The 16,540-nt window shown below is 44.2% G+C and overlaps 1 protein-coding gene across 1 annotated transcript in view; it reads right to left on the bottom strand.

The window, feature by feature from the left end:
- The window catches only part of LOC132133210 (uncharacterized), a 367,449-nt gene that overhangs the window by 14,855 nt on the left and 336,054 nt on the right, over positions 1 to 16,540 (bottom strand). The window lies entirely within an intron of this gene.

Here is a 16,540-nt window from a genome sequence, read left to right as displayed (position 1 = left end):
GAGCCACGGTGGAGAAGCGGCCGACGACACCAGGGGGCCGACAGGAGGAGACTGCACCGGTGGGTGAGGTGCCCAAGATGGAGCAGCACAGCCGCAGAGCCAGGGTGACGTCGAGGATCTGGAGGGCCTAGGTGGAGCAGAAGGCTCTGGCAACCAAGGCGGAGGCGGGGTCCTGGAAGACCGCTGTGGAGCTGGAGTGACGGAGGATGATGGTGGAACCAGAGGGAAGGAGGAGCCTGACAGAGCCGGAGGGATGGAGTCCCGAGGCGGCGGATGGTCGACGACTGACCAAGGTGGAGCCGGAGGGACAAGGGAGCCCGGTGGAGCAGGTGGGATGACAGGCCACGGTGGAGACGAGGGAGCTAAGAGCCAAGGCAGAGCCGCTGGGTCGAAGGACCAAGGAGGAGTCCATGGCTCGGAGGCTGGAGGCGGAGACAGGGCCTTAACGCAGGGCCTTAACCAGCGGAGACATAGGAAATTCAGAGCTGGGCGGAACCAGCGGCGTGACAGAAAATTCTGAGCTGGGCGGGACCAGCGGAGACATAGGAAATTCAGAGCTGGGCGGAACCAGCGGAGAGACAGACAATTCAGAGCTGGACGGAACCAGCGGAGAGACAGACAATTCAGAGCTGGACGGAACCAGCAGAGAGACAGACAATTCAGAGCTGGACGGAACCAGCGGAGAGACAGAAAATTCATAGCTGGGCGGAACCAGCGGAGAGACAGAAAATTCATAGCTGGGCGGAACCAGCGGAGAAACAGAAAATTCAGGGCTGGGCAGAACCAGCGGAAATGGAGCAGAGGAGCTGACTGGAGGAGGTAGGAGTGGGAGACTGAGAGGGTATACAAGGGGATCAGGGCTGGACGGAACCAGCGGAAAAACAGGGGATTCAGAAATTACCTCCATAGACCAGTCCATGAGATCCACAAGTTGCTCCATATTTCCCGAGACCGAATACAGCTCACCCTCAGTCGCAGGAGTGTGGGCAGGGCTTTCCTCCACGCCCTCGATCTCCACGAGGACTCCCACTATACACGGTTTTGCCGGCTCACACACCTGGTCAGTCGCGCTCTCGAGGTCATGGTTTGGCTCGGGCTCTGCGGCTGTGGTGGGCTCTGGCTCCGTGTGGCTTGATGATGGCTGGCTGGTCTCTGGGTCAGGAGTGGGGCTGGAGATATCGTCCTCGGCGGTGCAGATGGTCCACGAAGATCCATTTTTCTCCAGCACCCACTCCACGAAAGCAGCGAAATACTCTCGGGGACCGTTCGCTGGTAGGCGTGCCTTACTCCGCTCGCTCAGGCCGGTGTAGAAAAAGTTAGAGAGCGAGCGGTCGGGGAAGTGAGTAAGGCATGCCAGATCTAAAAAGTCCCTGGTGTGGTCCTCCAGCGAACGGTCCAATTGCTCCAGGCATAGGAGACGGACTGCTGGGATGGCCATTCCGGGAGAGGAGAAAAACAAAGCAAAAAATAAATGAAAGAAAAAACGCCGCTTAAATAAACTATACTGTTTAGGTCCATGATTCTGTTACAGGTGAGGTAGTGCTAAACGTAAAACAACGGGAGAGAAGAGGATTTGGAACAAATAAGGAGTTTTTACTGAAGACGAAGGAGGTACAGACTATATTAACAAGATTACATTAAGCATACATTCAGCTAACACATCAACAACGCTAAACATCGACAATAATCACGGACAAGGGAGAACTAAACAGACCAGGTATTTAAACACACAGGTGATGAGGGAACTGGGGACAGGTGAGGATCAAACAATTAACTAAAACAAGAAAAGGAAGATGACCAAATAAGGAAACCAAAAGTTCATAAACGTGACAGCTATACAAAAAAAAAAAAAAAAAACTTGTATTATGTAATATTGAAATATATAAATGAACATCACATAACTAGCATTTCCAAAGTGTATATTGTTTATGAGCTCTTAAATAAACTAAATGTTAAAGTACATTATTAATATTATTGTGATGGTCACTTATTCTAGTGGTACAGTAGATCATTTAGATGATGTGAATGAAACTTCATAATGTTTCACTTGATTATACATTTAGTCAGGAATTATAGTTTGGAAAAAGTGTAACTAGTAAAATGTTAACACGTTATGCAAAACCTAATACAAGTACACAGTACAGACCAAAAGTTTGGAAACATTACTATTTTTAATGTTTTGAAAGAATATTCTTCTGCTCATCAAGCCTGCATTTATTTGATCAGAAATACAGAAAAAAATGTAATATTGTGATATATTATTACAATTTAAAATAATTGTTTTTTAATTTATTATACTTTAAATGATCATTTATTTCTGTGATGCAAAGCTGAATTTTTAGGATCATTATCACATGATCCTTTAGAAATCATTCTAATATGATGATTCATTATCAAAGTTGGAAACAGTTCTGCTGCTTAATATTTTTTCAGAACATGTGATACTTTTTTAGGATACTTTGATGAATAAAAAGTTAAAAAAAAAAAGCTATGTTTTTAAAATATAAATATTTTGTAATAACAATATACACTACTGGTCAGTAATTTGGGGTCACTAATTTTTTTTTCTTTATTTTTTTTTTAAATAAAATCAATACTTTATTCAGCAAGGATGTGTTAAATTGATAAAAAGTGATAGTAAAGAAAATATATTATTAGAATATATATTATTAGAAATTGTTTTTTATTTTGAATAAATGCAGTTCTTTTTAACCTTTTATTCATCAAATATATGAGACAGCAGAACTGTTTCCAACACTCATAATAAATCAGAATAATAGAATGATTTCTAAATGATCATGTGATAGACTGGATGTTACATGTGACACTGAAGGCTGGAGTAATGATGCTGAAAATTCAGCTTTGCATCACAGGAATATATATATTTTTTTAAGTATATTCAAATAGAAAACTATTATTTTAAGTTGTAATAATATTTCACAATATTACTGTTTTTTCTGTATTTTTGATCAAATAAATGCAGGCTTGATGAGCAGAAGAACCTTCTTTCAAAAACATTAAAAATAGTAATGTTTCCAAACTTTCGGTCTGCACTGTATATATATATATATATATATATATATATAGCTGCACTGGTCTAGTGAAATGTGAAAGATGTCCTTTTTCTGTTTATTTGTCATCTGTCAGGGCTACTTTAAAGGAAAAGGTGTCACTATTTACACTCCATTTAACTCCCAACACCGTCTGGACTGGGAGTTCATCAGAGCCAAGCTCCACATCTTGAACACCGCTGGCTTGCTCACTGACAGGTTTAGACTCCATGACCTTTGAGATGAACTTGTGTAGACACAATTTACCCTTTGCACATACATTTCGGGCTTCTTGTACTAGTTTGATAGCTGCGCTCACATTTTCCACACGAATGAGCCGATCATCAACATAGAAATTACTTTTGATGAAACTGGCTACTGCAGGATGCTCTCTTTCATTTTGACATGCAAGATACTTCATTCCATAATTCGCGCAGCCAGGAGAGGATGCTGCTCCAAAAAGATGGACTTTCATGCGATACTCCTTTGGCTCTGTGCTTGTATCGCCATTTTTCCACCACAGGAACCGTAAGTAATCTCTGTCTTCCTGGCTTACATGGAACCTGTGGAACATCCTTTCTACATCACAGATAATTGTTATTGGATACTTGCGAAACCTGCAGAGTACCCCTGTTAGCCCATTAGTGAGATCAGGCCCAGTTAACAAGTGATCATTTAATGCGGTGCCATCATATTTGGCAGAGCAATCGAACACAACTCTAATCTTCTCTGGCTTTCTAGGGTGATTTACTCCCTGGTGAGGAATATACCAGACATTTCCTTCTTTAGGTTGGTGTTCAGCTCTCTCCGCATCACCATCCTTGAAGACACCTTCCATAAACTTTACATAATCATCCTTGAATTTTGGGTCTTTCTCAAATTTTCCTTTCAGGAAATTTTCAATCGCACCAGAGCCAGCTGCTTATTTTCAGGTAACTGTGGGCGTGTCTTAAAGGGGAGGGGCATCTCATGGTGTCCCTCTGAGGTCTTGTGAATTTTCTCATTCATAAGTTGCATGAACTGTATATCATCTTGTGATATGCTCCTTTCCCTTGGACTTGTATCTCCAAAGTCTGACTCAAGGGCTCTAATACAAGAGTTAGGTGTCAGTATTGGGAGTTCCTTAACAGATACACGATGGCACAGGCCTGTAACTTCAGTTGACTTTGCAATCTTAGGTGAAGAGCCAACTATGCTCCAACCCAAGTCTGTCCTGATGGCATACGGTTCATCATCACCTCCTGTGATGACTTGGCATGGTGCCAAAGCTCTTGAGCAATCGTAACATACCAGGAGTCCGACTTCACAATCCAGCAGCATTGGAATTTCCTGAGAAATTTCATTTAGATGATTCCATCTTCTAGCAGTTTCAGGAGTAGGAATGTGGGAGCGTTCAAGTGGAATGAAGTCTCTAGTATAGGCAGGTGGCAAACTGATTAAGCCATGAGAGGTAAAAACTCTGAGCCCACTAACTCTTTAACTCTGAACAATGGAATCCTTTCTCATCATTGTGGTAAGCTTTAACTTACTGGCTCTGAAATTGCCCCAATCCTCTCACAAACCTCTTGATTCACGAAGGTGTTGCTGCTCTGTGTATCCAGAAGGCCATAAACTAAGATCTCCCTTTCAGGAGTGGAAGTTGAAGAAATCCATACAGGGACTATCATTGATGTACTCCCACCATCACCACTGTCTACACAACAGGAAAGTGAAGATGTGTTTTGTTCTGCTTGCATAGCATGAGAAAACATGACTGCTGTAGAAGAAGCGCGGTCTTCATGAAGTGGTGTTGGATGATGTTTCTTGCATATACTACATGTAGCTTTACTCTTGCATTCCTTGGAGTTGTGTCCTTTCCTAAGACAGCCAAAGCACAGGTTATTGTCTAATATGAACTTCCTTTCGTCCTCCACAGACTTACTGGCAAACGTTTGGCATTTGTGGATGGAGTGGCTTTCCCCACAACACCTGCAAGTGACTGGGTTTGAAACTGAAGACGCAGTGATGACTTTGTCGGATCGGTTTGAATCCACTGAGTTGCTTACTCCAACACTGTATGTTTTTTACATTATCCTTGATTTATCTGACGCTTTCCCATTAGTGATGAATGCATTAGCCTTTGAGCGCTTAACTTCACTGGATGGCTTCTCTTGAGTGAGCTTGAGGGCATGAAAGGATGTTACAGGGTTGCATGCTATTTCTGCTTCTTTTGCTACGAAATCAGCAAACTCCTTGAAAGTAGGGTATTCCTCCAATTGTCTCAGCTGCATTGTTACATGCAGATTCCAACGAGATGTCAGCCAATCAGGGAGTTTTTGTAGCATTTTCTGATTCTCCTCACAGTCATTTAACACCTGAAGCCCTTTAATGTGTGGCATGGCATCGCTACAGGCTGTCAGAAAGTCACTGAATTGTCTCAATTTAACTGACTCTCTCGAGCCTATCTTAGGCCAGTCATTCGGTTTTTCTCTGAATGCACACTGGATTACAAATGGATGGCCATACCGAGAGTTCATTGCTTCCCATGCTTGATCATAGGCTTCATCATCCTTTCTGTAGAAGCTTCCTTCCAATACAGACTGTGCCTCACCGCTGACATATTTTTGTAGGTAGAACAACTTATCAGCTGGATTTGTGCATCGCCGCTCTATTAATGCCTTGAAACTTGTTCTCCACTCTAAGAACGTAAGTGGGTCTCCTATGAAAACTGATGGCTCAGGTGCAGGAAAACTACTGAGAACCATTGTGTCATGTAAGGCTTGTACTATTGATGCTTCACCATTACTACGATCTCTTTGTTCCTTGTTATCATTCTTGCGTGCTTGTTCTTCTTTAATTTGCTTAGAAGACACTACAGGACAACTGGCTAACTCACTGCTTGCTGCTATACTATCATAACATGACTCACCTGAGTCAGCTTCAGAGTATACCTTGAGCTTTGCAGCTATTGCCTGAAGATCTCTCTGATTCTTCAGTCTTTTAAGTTCTTGCCTTTGAGTAGCATTAGCCTCTTCTATTTTTATCTCTGCCTGCTTTGCCGCCAACTGTGCTGCGCACTCTGCTCATTTGGCAGTGATGCTTTGCTGATCTATTGAGGAGCTTGAACGGTGACTACGAATAGACTTGGAGCTTGTAGTCATAAATATCGACTGAGCATACTCTTTGTCAAGCACCATACAAATTCTTGCATCTTCTGCATTAGCATTAAATTCCTCTTGCCCCACTTCACTCATACGCACTTTCATCAGCCCCATCAAATCTGCAGCTGGAAAGGAATCCATTTTTCTTCTAATCTCAGTAGAAGGAACTGATTGAGATCTTATAAGTTCATACACATTTTTCACTTGACTTTCAATTCCCTCTACACTGTCCATCAGGTCACTTAAGTCTTGGTCAGAGCACTCACTCTTAAGTTTGGTACGTGTAGCTTTAACTTGGTCTTTCCAGCTTTCATACAACTTGATGAATTTACTCTCCTTTTGAGAAAGTTCTTGCTGCTTAAGCTCCTGCATTTTTGGAGTTAACTTTCTCTCTCGTGAGGATTTCCTGGGTTCATCTGTTCTTGAAGTGGAAAGAATAGGTTATGTCATTGCTGTTTGAAGTGACTGTATTTTAGAGCGAACATCACCTATGAGTGACTGTAATCTTTCCCTTTCAACATCATTACTTTGAGATTTCAATTGTTACTTTAACCTAATCAACTCTGCTTGAATGGTCTCTATTTGCTCATTTGATTCACCACATTTTGATTTTTCTCCATAGACTGACATTGTAAATGTTTACCAAAACACTTTAGTACACGGTTACTTAACTATTACTCTCAGATCAAAATTACTCTTAACACCATTCACAACAATGTCACTGCTTAAATCAAAGCATAAATCAATTAAGCAATATATTAATAACACTTTACATTTCTCCTTTTTTATGTCCATATAGATGTAGACGTAGCACAGTCAAACCTGCAGTTAACTGCACAGCAAAACTGTTCTGCTTCAAACAACGATGAAATAAACACTGTACTCTGAAACCTGTAGTGAGGATACTTGTAAGGCTGTAGTTTAGATGGATGAATGTCGCCCTATACTGTTCACGTCGCGGTACTTTCCTCGGCTGTGACAACTGTGAAAGGGGAAGTCTCTTCTCTGACACAATCTCTGCCCTCGAGATGCTTCCGCGATCATGATTCCTCCTTTTCTCCGACGTCTTTTATGTATGCGTTGCTCCCGCGGCCGCGATCTCGCTTTCTCTTCAGATCCGACCGGTACCGTTCCACATTCGCCGCTGTCGGCTTTGCTGGCGTTACGTTTTCACTATAGCTGCACTTATCTAATGAAATGAGCCACGCTTCATACAGATGTCCTTTTACTGTTTATTTTTCTCTCTGTCTCTGTCTCATTCAGCAGACACCATGAAAACTTCAAGAAATTAAGCATATAATGTTCAAAATATGCATTTAGTCAAGTCTTTTCTACTCTCTCATGTAAATGTCCGCTGATACGAAAATGAACACATGCGACAATCCGAATCCAATTACATCGCTCTTTACACATAACATTGTTTACATAAACTGATATAAACAACATTATACAGAAAATACAACAGATTTAAAAATTGTTTACCGTGTGCGCCCTCTTAGACCATGCAGATAAAGGTTACTCATTCCAGGCTCCGAATACCATTAACATTTCTCTGCATCCATGTTTCTTCAACCCATAATGCAGCGGTCAACTCAACCTGGTCATATGACCTGTTACGCTTCAATATTAACTCTTTCTTAAAGAACCCATGACATTAAACATTTTAAGGGACACATTCTCTACTTTTAAACAATAAATGAACTCAAATTGATGAGAATTTGTAAACAAACATAAATAATGCACATTTCTTTGATAAGCATGTCTTTTGACGATTACAATATATATATATATATATATGTATATATCATGGGCGTAGGTTTAGGGGGGGACGCTAGGTACTAGTCCCTATCAAAATTTTGAGATGACAAATTTGTCCCCACCAATATTTAGCAAGCTCCTTTGAACTGCTATTTGTATCTTTGCACTGCTATTTGGATCGATTCTAACGGCCACGATGACAGTACAAGAAACATTGTAATTTGATTGGCGGCGGGGTATCTGACACGTTACACCCGCGGGCCGGGACTACTTTTGTGCTTGCACTGAGCGGGTGGTGTGTGTGTGTGCGCGCGCGCATGTTGACGACGGCCGACGGTAAGTTACCAGGGCTGTCTCTGTGCCACATACAAAGGCCAGTAAAAACATTTTAATATTCAGTATTTTTGCCCCTTTTTGTACTTTGTAGATGCCACCCAAGAAGAAAAAAAGGTGACATAAGAAGCTTTTTCGTAAAGCAGAGTCAGAGTGTAACGTTAATTAGGCAAAATAACTAGCTAGCCAGTAGCCACACAAATAAACTAGCAGTAGTGATTGACCAGGCTTTCAAATGCAGATTCTACTGTGGAAAATAGTATTAACTGGTGATAGTATGTGTTACCCAGGATGATAGTATGTGTTACCCAGGATGATAGATGTGTTACCCAGGATGTCCCGGGGTGTCCCGGGGTGTCCCCACCAAAGCTGAGACCAAACCTACGCCCATGATATATATATATATATATGTGTAAATGTATATATATACATCCCTTATGCGTTGTTGGGGACGTTTTCGTCCACTAGGGGGTAAAGTTGAGTCTTATTTTGGCCACAACTTTCTCTGTGTTTGAGCTAATGGAATGATTATTGGTGACAAATCTTATTTTGACAATGCTTTTTAAATTATTCAAAAACTCAACGGTACACTGTGGGCAAATTCACTACCCTTTCGTTATGTTCGTGGATGAAACCTCCACTAAATTAAACTGCTGTAAAAATGTATCAGATAAATATTTTTTTTCAATTTTTTTGCATAAATCTATTAATCAACCTCAGTCCTAAAAAAAAAATCCAAGATTTTAACTCTTTAATTACCAGGTTCATAAATGATGTCACTGATTTGGGAAGAAAAAAACACACAAAATTACATATTTTCAATATAAAAAGTGATTGTGGACTGGATATTTTTTTTACCTTTTATCACAGTCTTGGGCATGTCAAAGATTAGTAACAAGAATGGCTTTGATGCATTGTTAGTTTTTGTGCAGCATTAGATTTACATTTTTTCTCCCTCATTTACTGTTCGGGGCTGTTTTTGCCCCATTGATTTCCATTATAACGACATTTTTGATTGCAAAGCCATGACACCATATAATCATGCATTCTTGATTGTTTGTGGTTTTCCCTGTTGGAAAGAGGTTACATTTGTAATTTGTGTGAGTGTGTGAGTGTGTGTGTGTGTGTGTGTGTGTGAGAGAGAAAGAGAGAGAAAGAGAGAGAGAGAGAGAGAGAGAGAGAGAGAGAGAGAGAGAGAGAGAAATAATGTGTGAGAGAGACCTTTACGCCACTTAATCAAATGTAAGAAAATCTAAATGTACACCTCAGCTCTCAGAACTACATGGAGTAAACAAATCAAAGTAAGTGTATTTATGCACCTGCTGCCTTTAATGGTGGTGACAAGTACAGACTACAAAAAAAAACAAGGTACGTGGATTTAAACACTTGCATGCCATCCTGCTGGTCATTTGATGGTGAGAAGGACTTGTACCAAAGTTTTAGAAATGATTATGCAGCTTGGACCCTCCAGCGAGCTCCAGTTTATTTGAAGTTGGTATTGCATTTTGGTTCATAATAAATTGTTCATAAATCTGATGCAAAGTAGATTTTTTTTTTCAAAAATCCAAAAGTGTATCATTGAAGGATTTTAAGGTTTTAAACTGACTTTACCATCAAGAAAAGACAAGCATTTCACATGTAGGCTGTCCATACTTATCACCATCAAAAGGCAGCAGGTGCATAAATACACTTACTTAGTTTTTGTTTACTCCATGTAGTTCTGGGAGCTGAGGTGCATATTTAGATTTTTTTCAGATACATCAAGGTAAGTGCACAAAGGTCTGTCTTTCCCTCTCAAATACACACACTTCTGGACCCTTGCGATGGCATAACGTGTCATCCCTGGAGTCACACTTCTGGCAGGCTGAAGTAAAGTGAACCACTTGATTCTCCACTATAGCACTTGGGTGGTTGTCGAACTCTTGGCATTGTTATAGGTTTTAAGTCTAAAGAATTCACAACTGTAGATGCCTTCTCATAAAGTCTCGACTTATCTTGCCATTGAAATTGCTCATTGTGCCTAGTATTTTGTTTCGAATGAAAGGATTTGTGTAAAGCAAGTAATTTGGTTCCAGTGGTTTCCTCACAGAGGGTCACATGATGAGGGCAGTAGTCATGCAACTGAGCAGGCGAGAACGCAACATAATCTAGCTGTGAATGGTGCTATTGATATGTACAAAGCATTCATTTAATAGGTTTGTTATTTCAGAGAGTAACACGTTTTCATGTCATGTTTATACACAGGATATTGAGCCCCATGTCAGGGACCAGTCGAACACCAAAAACAGGGACATAGAGGGATTTGATGTTTCAGACATCATTGCCTGCACAAAGCTTGCACAACCTGATCCTAAATTTATAGTAGTGCAGAAGCGAGCTAACTGTGTGTTGTCTTTTCAACATAAATGGTTCACAACTTTTCCTTGGTTGCATTACAGTGCCACTTTACAAGGGGTCATATGTTTTCACTGTGCCAAGGTTTTTTTTAATCAGTCAACAATTGCAAGCAAGTGTGACCCTGCTTTGTAAGTGTAGGCTTTAGAAATTGGGAAAAGACTATCCAGAAGTACTCAGAACATGCAAAGAGTCAGTTGCATATCCATGCCATGAACATCTGTGCACAAAAAGGTAACACTGTGACTTCACAGCTTTCTTCAGCTGTTGCCAGACAAAAGGAGGAAGCAAGATATGGATTGATGAAGATTGTAGGCTCCATCAAATACTTAGCTAGGCAAGGTTTAGCTCTTCTAGGTCATTTGAAAGAGAAGGGTAATCTATCCCAACATCTGAATGAAAAGACAGACGATGACCCTGCTTTTCAGTAGTGGTTAGTGACACACAAGCAGGATTACACAAGTCCTCTCATTCAAAACGAAATACTAGGCATAATGAGCAAAGACATTACAAAAGGAATAGCTGACACTATTCGATGCCTCCCAGTCACACAGTTTGCCTTGATTGTTGATGGGACACAAGACACATCAGGTCAAGAACAAGAATCTTTATGTCTTTGTTATGTGGATCATGACTTAAATCCTCATGAGGAATTCATTGGGATGTATTCAGTGCCTGAGACCACAGGAGAATCTCTTGCAAATGTAGCATTAGATGTAATCTGCAGACTAAATTTGCCATTGTCAGCACTGCGTGGGCAGACATATGATGGTGCAGTGAATATGTCTGGCAAATATTCTGGAACACAGGCTCACATTAGGAAGAAACATCACTTGCTTTATATGTGCACTGTGGAGCACACTGTGTTAATTTGATAGCTCAGAAGGCATACACAGCTTCTATAGTTGTGCGAGATGCCCTTGACTGGGTTCATCAATTTGGAGTTTTGTGTGGACAGTCTGGCAAATTCAAACAAATGTCTCATCAGATTGCGATATCTGACCATGTAACCTCAAGTGCCCTGAAACCACTCTGTGAAACTAGGTGGACTGTTTGACACGGTGCAATCCATTCTGCTTTAACACAGTATGACTCTATCCTCACTGCCTTAGAGGAAATGACAGGGACTAACTCTCCCACTGCAGCCACTGCAAATGGTCTATTTCAGCAGTTTATGAGAAGCAGTACTGTACTTGGTCTTGTGATGGCACAAGCAGTTATTGGAGAGCTAGTGTGTCTCAACAGGTCTCTTCAGAGAAGGACACAGACTGTTTCTGGCATGCAGGCTGCTGTATGTAAGGTTCACTCTACTCTCAATGGCAAGAAGAGTGATGATGCCTTCCAACACCTTTTGGAGAGGGCATCTACAGTTGTGAATTCTTTAAACTTAGAACCCATAACAATGCTAAGAGTTCGACAACCCCCAAGCGCTATATATATATACTCTATATATATATATAGAGTTAAGTACTTGAATAACTGAGGTCCAGGTCAGGAAGCAGACAAACTGATTAAACTGCCCAACTGGTAGCCGCCTGCTATAGATATCAATTAATTCTCAGAACATAGAGACTCTTTCACCTAGATATCACACTATAGAGACTGTGTCTGTTCCCCGAACTAAAAAAAAAAATTGTCCTAACCAATTTAACAGTAACAATTTAATTGATGAAGAATTTGTTGATTTTATTGTGCTGACTGCAGATAAAGTTTTAATTGTTGGTGATTTTAATTTCCATGTTGCTAATGAAAAAGATGCATTGGGATCAGCATTCATAGACATTTTGAACACGTGTCAGGTCCTACTCATTGTCAAAATAATACTCTAGATTTAATACTGTCGCATGGAATTGATGTTGATGGTGTTGAAATTATGCAGCCAAGCGATGATATCACAGATCATTATCTAGTCTTGTGTAAACTTCATGTAGCTAAAACAGTAAATTCTACTCCTTGTTACAAGTATGGTAGAACTTCTAGCACAAAAGACTGGTTTGTAACTAATCTTCCTGATTTATCTCAATTCCTTAGCACATCCAAAAACTCGGAACAACTTGATTATTTAACAGAAACTATGGACTCTATCTTTTCTAGCAGTTTAGATTAGATTAGATTCAACTTTATTGTCATTATGCAGAGTACAGAGCCAAGTACAGAGCTAATGTACTTGGAAGGAGATACGGTTGCTCCTTTACACTTAGGGCAGATTAAGGGCAAAAAGTCTGAAACCTTGGTATAATGAGCACACTTGCACCATAAAGAGAGCAGCCCGGAAAATAAAGCTCAGCTGGAGGAAAACAAAACGTCTCTAGGTTACGTATGTAACCCTAGTTCCTCGAGGGAACGAGACGCTGCGTCGAAGCGCTTTGGGGAACGCGTTCAGCGTACGCGACTCTGAATATCGTGTGTAATCAGTCCAATGGAAGGGCGTGATGTCACCGACGTGGTGACGTAAGCGACCAGGAAGCTATAAAAGCACGTGCCACGCAGCTGGCGTCAGCTTCGAGTACCAGCAAGCGCCGGCAGGGGTGCCGGGGGTATGGCTCCGAGACGCAGCGTCTCGTTCCCTCGAGGAACTAGGGTTACATACGTAACCTAGAGACGTTCCTCTTCAGGAACTCGAGCTGCGTCGAAGCGCTTTGGGGAACGAGTCCTAACGCCGCCAGACTACCAAACCCCTGCCTGGTGTGTATCTTCAGAGTAGAGTGGGTCAACCCTGCAGAGAGCCTAGCCTGTAGAAACTCCAGAACTGTACCAACTGGGCAGTTTGCTGGGTCTAGCTGGCGGTCTCTGCACCATGAAGTGAAAAGCTTCCACTTCAGGGCGTACAGTTTCCTCGTAGAGGGAGCTCTGGATTGGAGTAGGGTCTCCACAACCTCAGTTGAGAGACCAGCTGCTACCAGTTGTGCCCCCTCAGGGGCCACACCCACAGCTTCCACAACTCCGGGCGAGGGTGAATTATCGTGCCCTGCGCCTGTGAGAGTAGGTCTGTCCTGATCGGTATCTCCCACGGAGAGCCGTCGAGGAGCGAGACTAGATCTGAGAACCATACTCGGCCCGGCCAGAACGGGGCTACTAATAACAGACGGACTCCGTCCCGGCGTACTCTCGCCAGAACTCCCGGAAGCAGAGCGATACCCATATTTAACTTCCCAGGAATATATACTGCTCTTAATGAGAGGAGTTTGTTCTGGGACCACACCAGGATCTGGTGCGCCAGCTTGTACAAAGGGCGCGAACGCAGACCGCCCTGGTGGTTGATGTAAGAGACCACTGATGTGTTGTCGGTGCGCACCAACACATGGTGACCTCTCAGGTCTGGGAGGAAGTGCTTCAGTGCACGATAAACTGCTAGCATTTCTAGACAATTGATATGCCACGTTAGATGGCGATCGCTCCACAGACCACGGGCAGGGTGGCCACTCATGACCGCACCCAAGCCGGTGAGGGACGCGTCCGTCGCTAGTGTCACACGGCGACAAGGAGCTCCCAGCACCGGGCCCTGATTCAAGAACCAATGTTTCTTCCACATGTCTAAGGCACGGAGGCAGCGCCGCGTGACCTTGATAGTGCGAAGCGGATTGCCCCTCGGGGAAAATCCCTTGGTCTTGAGCCACCACTGTAGGGGTCTCATGTACAGCAGGCCAAGAGGTATCACGTTGGACGCAGCTGCCATCAGACCCAACAATCTCTGAAATTGTTTGACAGTGAGTGACTGGCCTTCTCTGACTCTCTTGACTGAGATGAGGATCGACTCGATACGAGCAGGGGACAATCGTGCCTGCATCGCGGTCGAATCCCATACTACGCCTAGATAGGTGGTTCTCTGAGCCGGAGAAAGTACACTCTTCTTGGCGTTCAGTCTCAAACCCAGCTCCCCCATATGTGCGAGAACGACATCTCGATGTCGAACCGCAATCTGCTCTGACTGAGCTAAAATCAACCAATCGTCGATATAATTGAGAATGCGGATGCCCTGCGTGCGCAGGGGGGCCAGAGCCGCATCTACACACTTTGTGAACGTGCGGGGTGAGAGTGCAAGGCCAAAGGGAAGTACTCGATATTGGTAGGCTTCGCCCCCGAAAGCGAACCTCAGAAACTTCCTGTGTTGAGGAAGGATGGAGATATGAAAATATGCGTCTTTGAGATCTATCGTGACAAACCAGTCCTCGGACCTGATCTGAGCTACAACATGCTTGATTGTGAGCATTCTGAACTTCAGTCTCATAACTGAACGATTTAAGACCCTCAAGTCTATAATCGGACGCAGCCCCCCATCCTTCTTTGGAACTATGAAATACCGGCTGTAAAATCCGGACTCCCTGTCCTGAGGAGGGACCACCTCGATGGCCCCCTTCTCTAATAGGGTTTCCACTTCCTGTTCCATAACCAGACCCTGCCCGGGGCCCACTATCGTGTGAACGACCCTGTTGAATATAGGCGGCACGGAGCCGAACTGAATGCGGTAGCCTTTTTCTACTATATGCAGGACCCAACGAGATACATTTGGCAGTAGTTTCCACGCTGCTAAATAATCTACTAAGGGAATCAGTCTCTCGAGACTGACCTCTGGTGTAAGAGACCCCCGCAGGGGCGGCGAGCGTCCCAGCCCCGCTACACGCACGGGCGGAGGATACTGAGAACGATGCTCGCCCGGGGCCGCTGCGCCCTGGAGCACTGGCAGGGTTGGCAGAACGACCCCTAGAGGGCACTGAGGTGGGACGGGCACCGTGGACTGCGGTGTGTACCGTTCTACCCCAGCGGAGGCTGCCCTCTGAAACCCCGGGCCGTTGGCGTCAGGGTTTCTTGGCCGAGGACTTCTTAGCTTCGATAACCGCCCTTAAATCTAACTTGGGCTTAGAAGACCTCGGCCTAGAGCGTCGCTGAGACTCTCGTTCCCGACGCGGAGGAGCACGAGAGGCGACGCTCTGTTTCTGGGCCTCGCGGTGTGAGGAGCTAGGGTGCGGCTGGGGCATCTCCTTTCCAGATGCCCCGAGGGAGCGACGAGGGAGGAACTTATGGAACGCCGCCGCCTGTTTGCGGGCCTCCTGGAACCTGTCGACGGCAGAATTAACTGCGTCGCCGAACAGGCCAGTCGGCTGGATCGGGGCGTCCATGAGGCAGACCCTGTCCCGTTCTTTCATATCGGACAGGGTCAACCTTAAGTGCCTCTCCGCGGCCACCATAGCTGCCATGGACCGCCCAATCGCTCGGGCGGTCTCCTTGGTGGCGCGGAGGGAGAGATCAGCGGTCCTTCTTAATTCAGAAATATCATGGGACTTGATCTCCTCTCCCTCATCTAGCTCCTTGAGCAGGTCGGCCTGGTACGCCTGTAACACCGCCATGGTGTGCAGACACGCACCAGCCTGACCTGCAGCCGCATACCCTTTGCCCACCAAGGGCCGAAGATTTTTCTTAGTGGCTTTGAGGGCAATGCCGGGGCCTTCAGAGACGATGCCGCGCCAGGGGACAGATAGCTCGCAAGCATCTGTTCCACCCGGGGCATCGCTCTATAACCGTGCTCTCCCATCCCCACTACATTTCCGTAGTAATCAGACGAGGGGATGTAGAGGCGGGCCGAGAATGGACGTTTCCACGACCTGGCGATCTCATCATGCAGGTCGGGAAAAAATGGAAGGCCCCGGCTGGGAGGTGGCTGACTCGCGCGCAGGAAGCGTTCATCCAGCTTGCTTCTCTGCGGTTCGGTAGACTTTTCGGCGGGCCAATCGATACTTAATTTGGCCACCGCGCGAGTAACCACCTCTAAGAGCTCCTCATACTGTAGCGAGTGGGGTGGCGAATCCCTATCGAGCGACTCCACATCGACCTCCTCGGAGGAAGAGAGGCGGAGCGTCGATCCCTCAC

The sequence above is a fragment of the Carassius carassius genome, chromosome 4, assembly GCF_963082965.1.
Source record: "Carassius carassius chromosome 4, fCarCar2.1, whole genome shotgun sequence".
NCBI lineage: Eukaryota > Metazoa > Chordata > Actinopteri > Cypriniformes > Cyprinidae > Carassius > Carassius carassius.
Note: the sequence above shows the minus strand (reverse complement) of the source record. Positions and strands in the feature narration are given on the sequence as shown.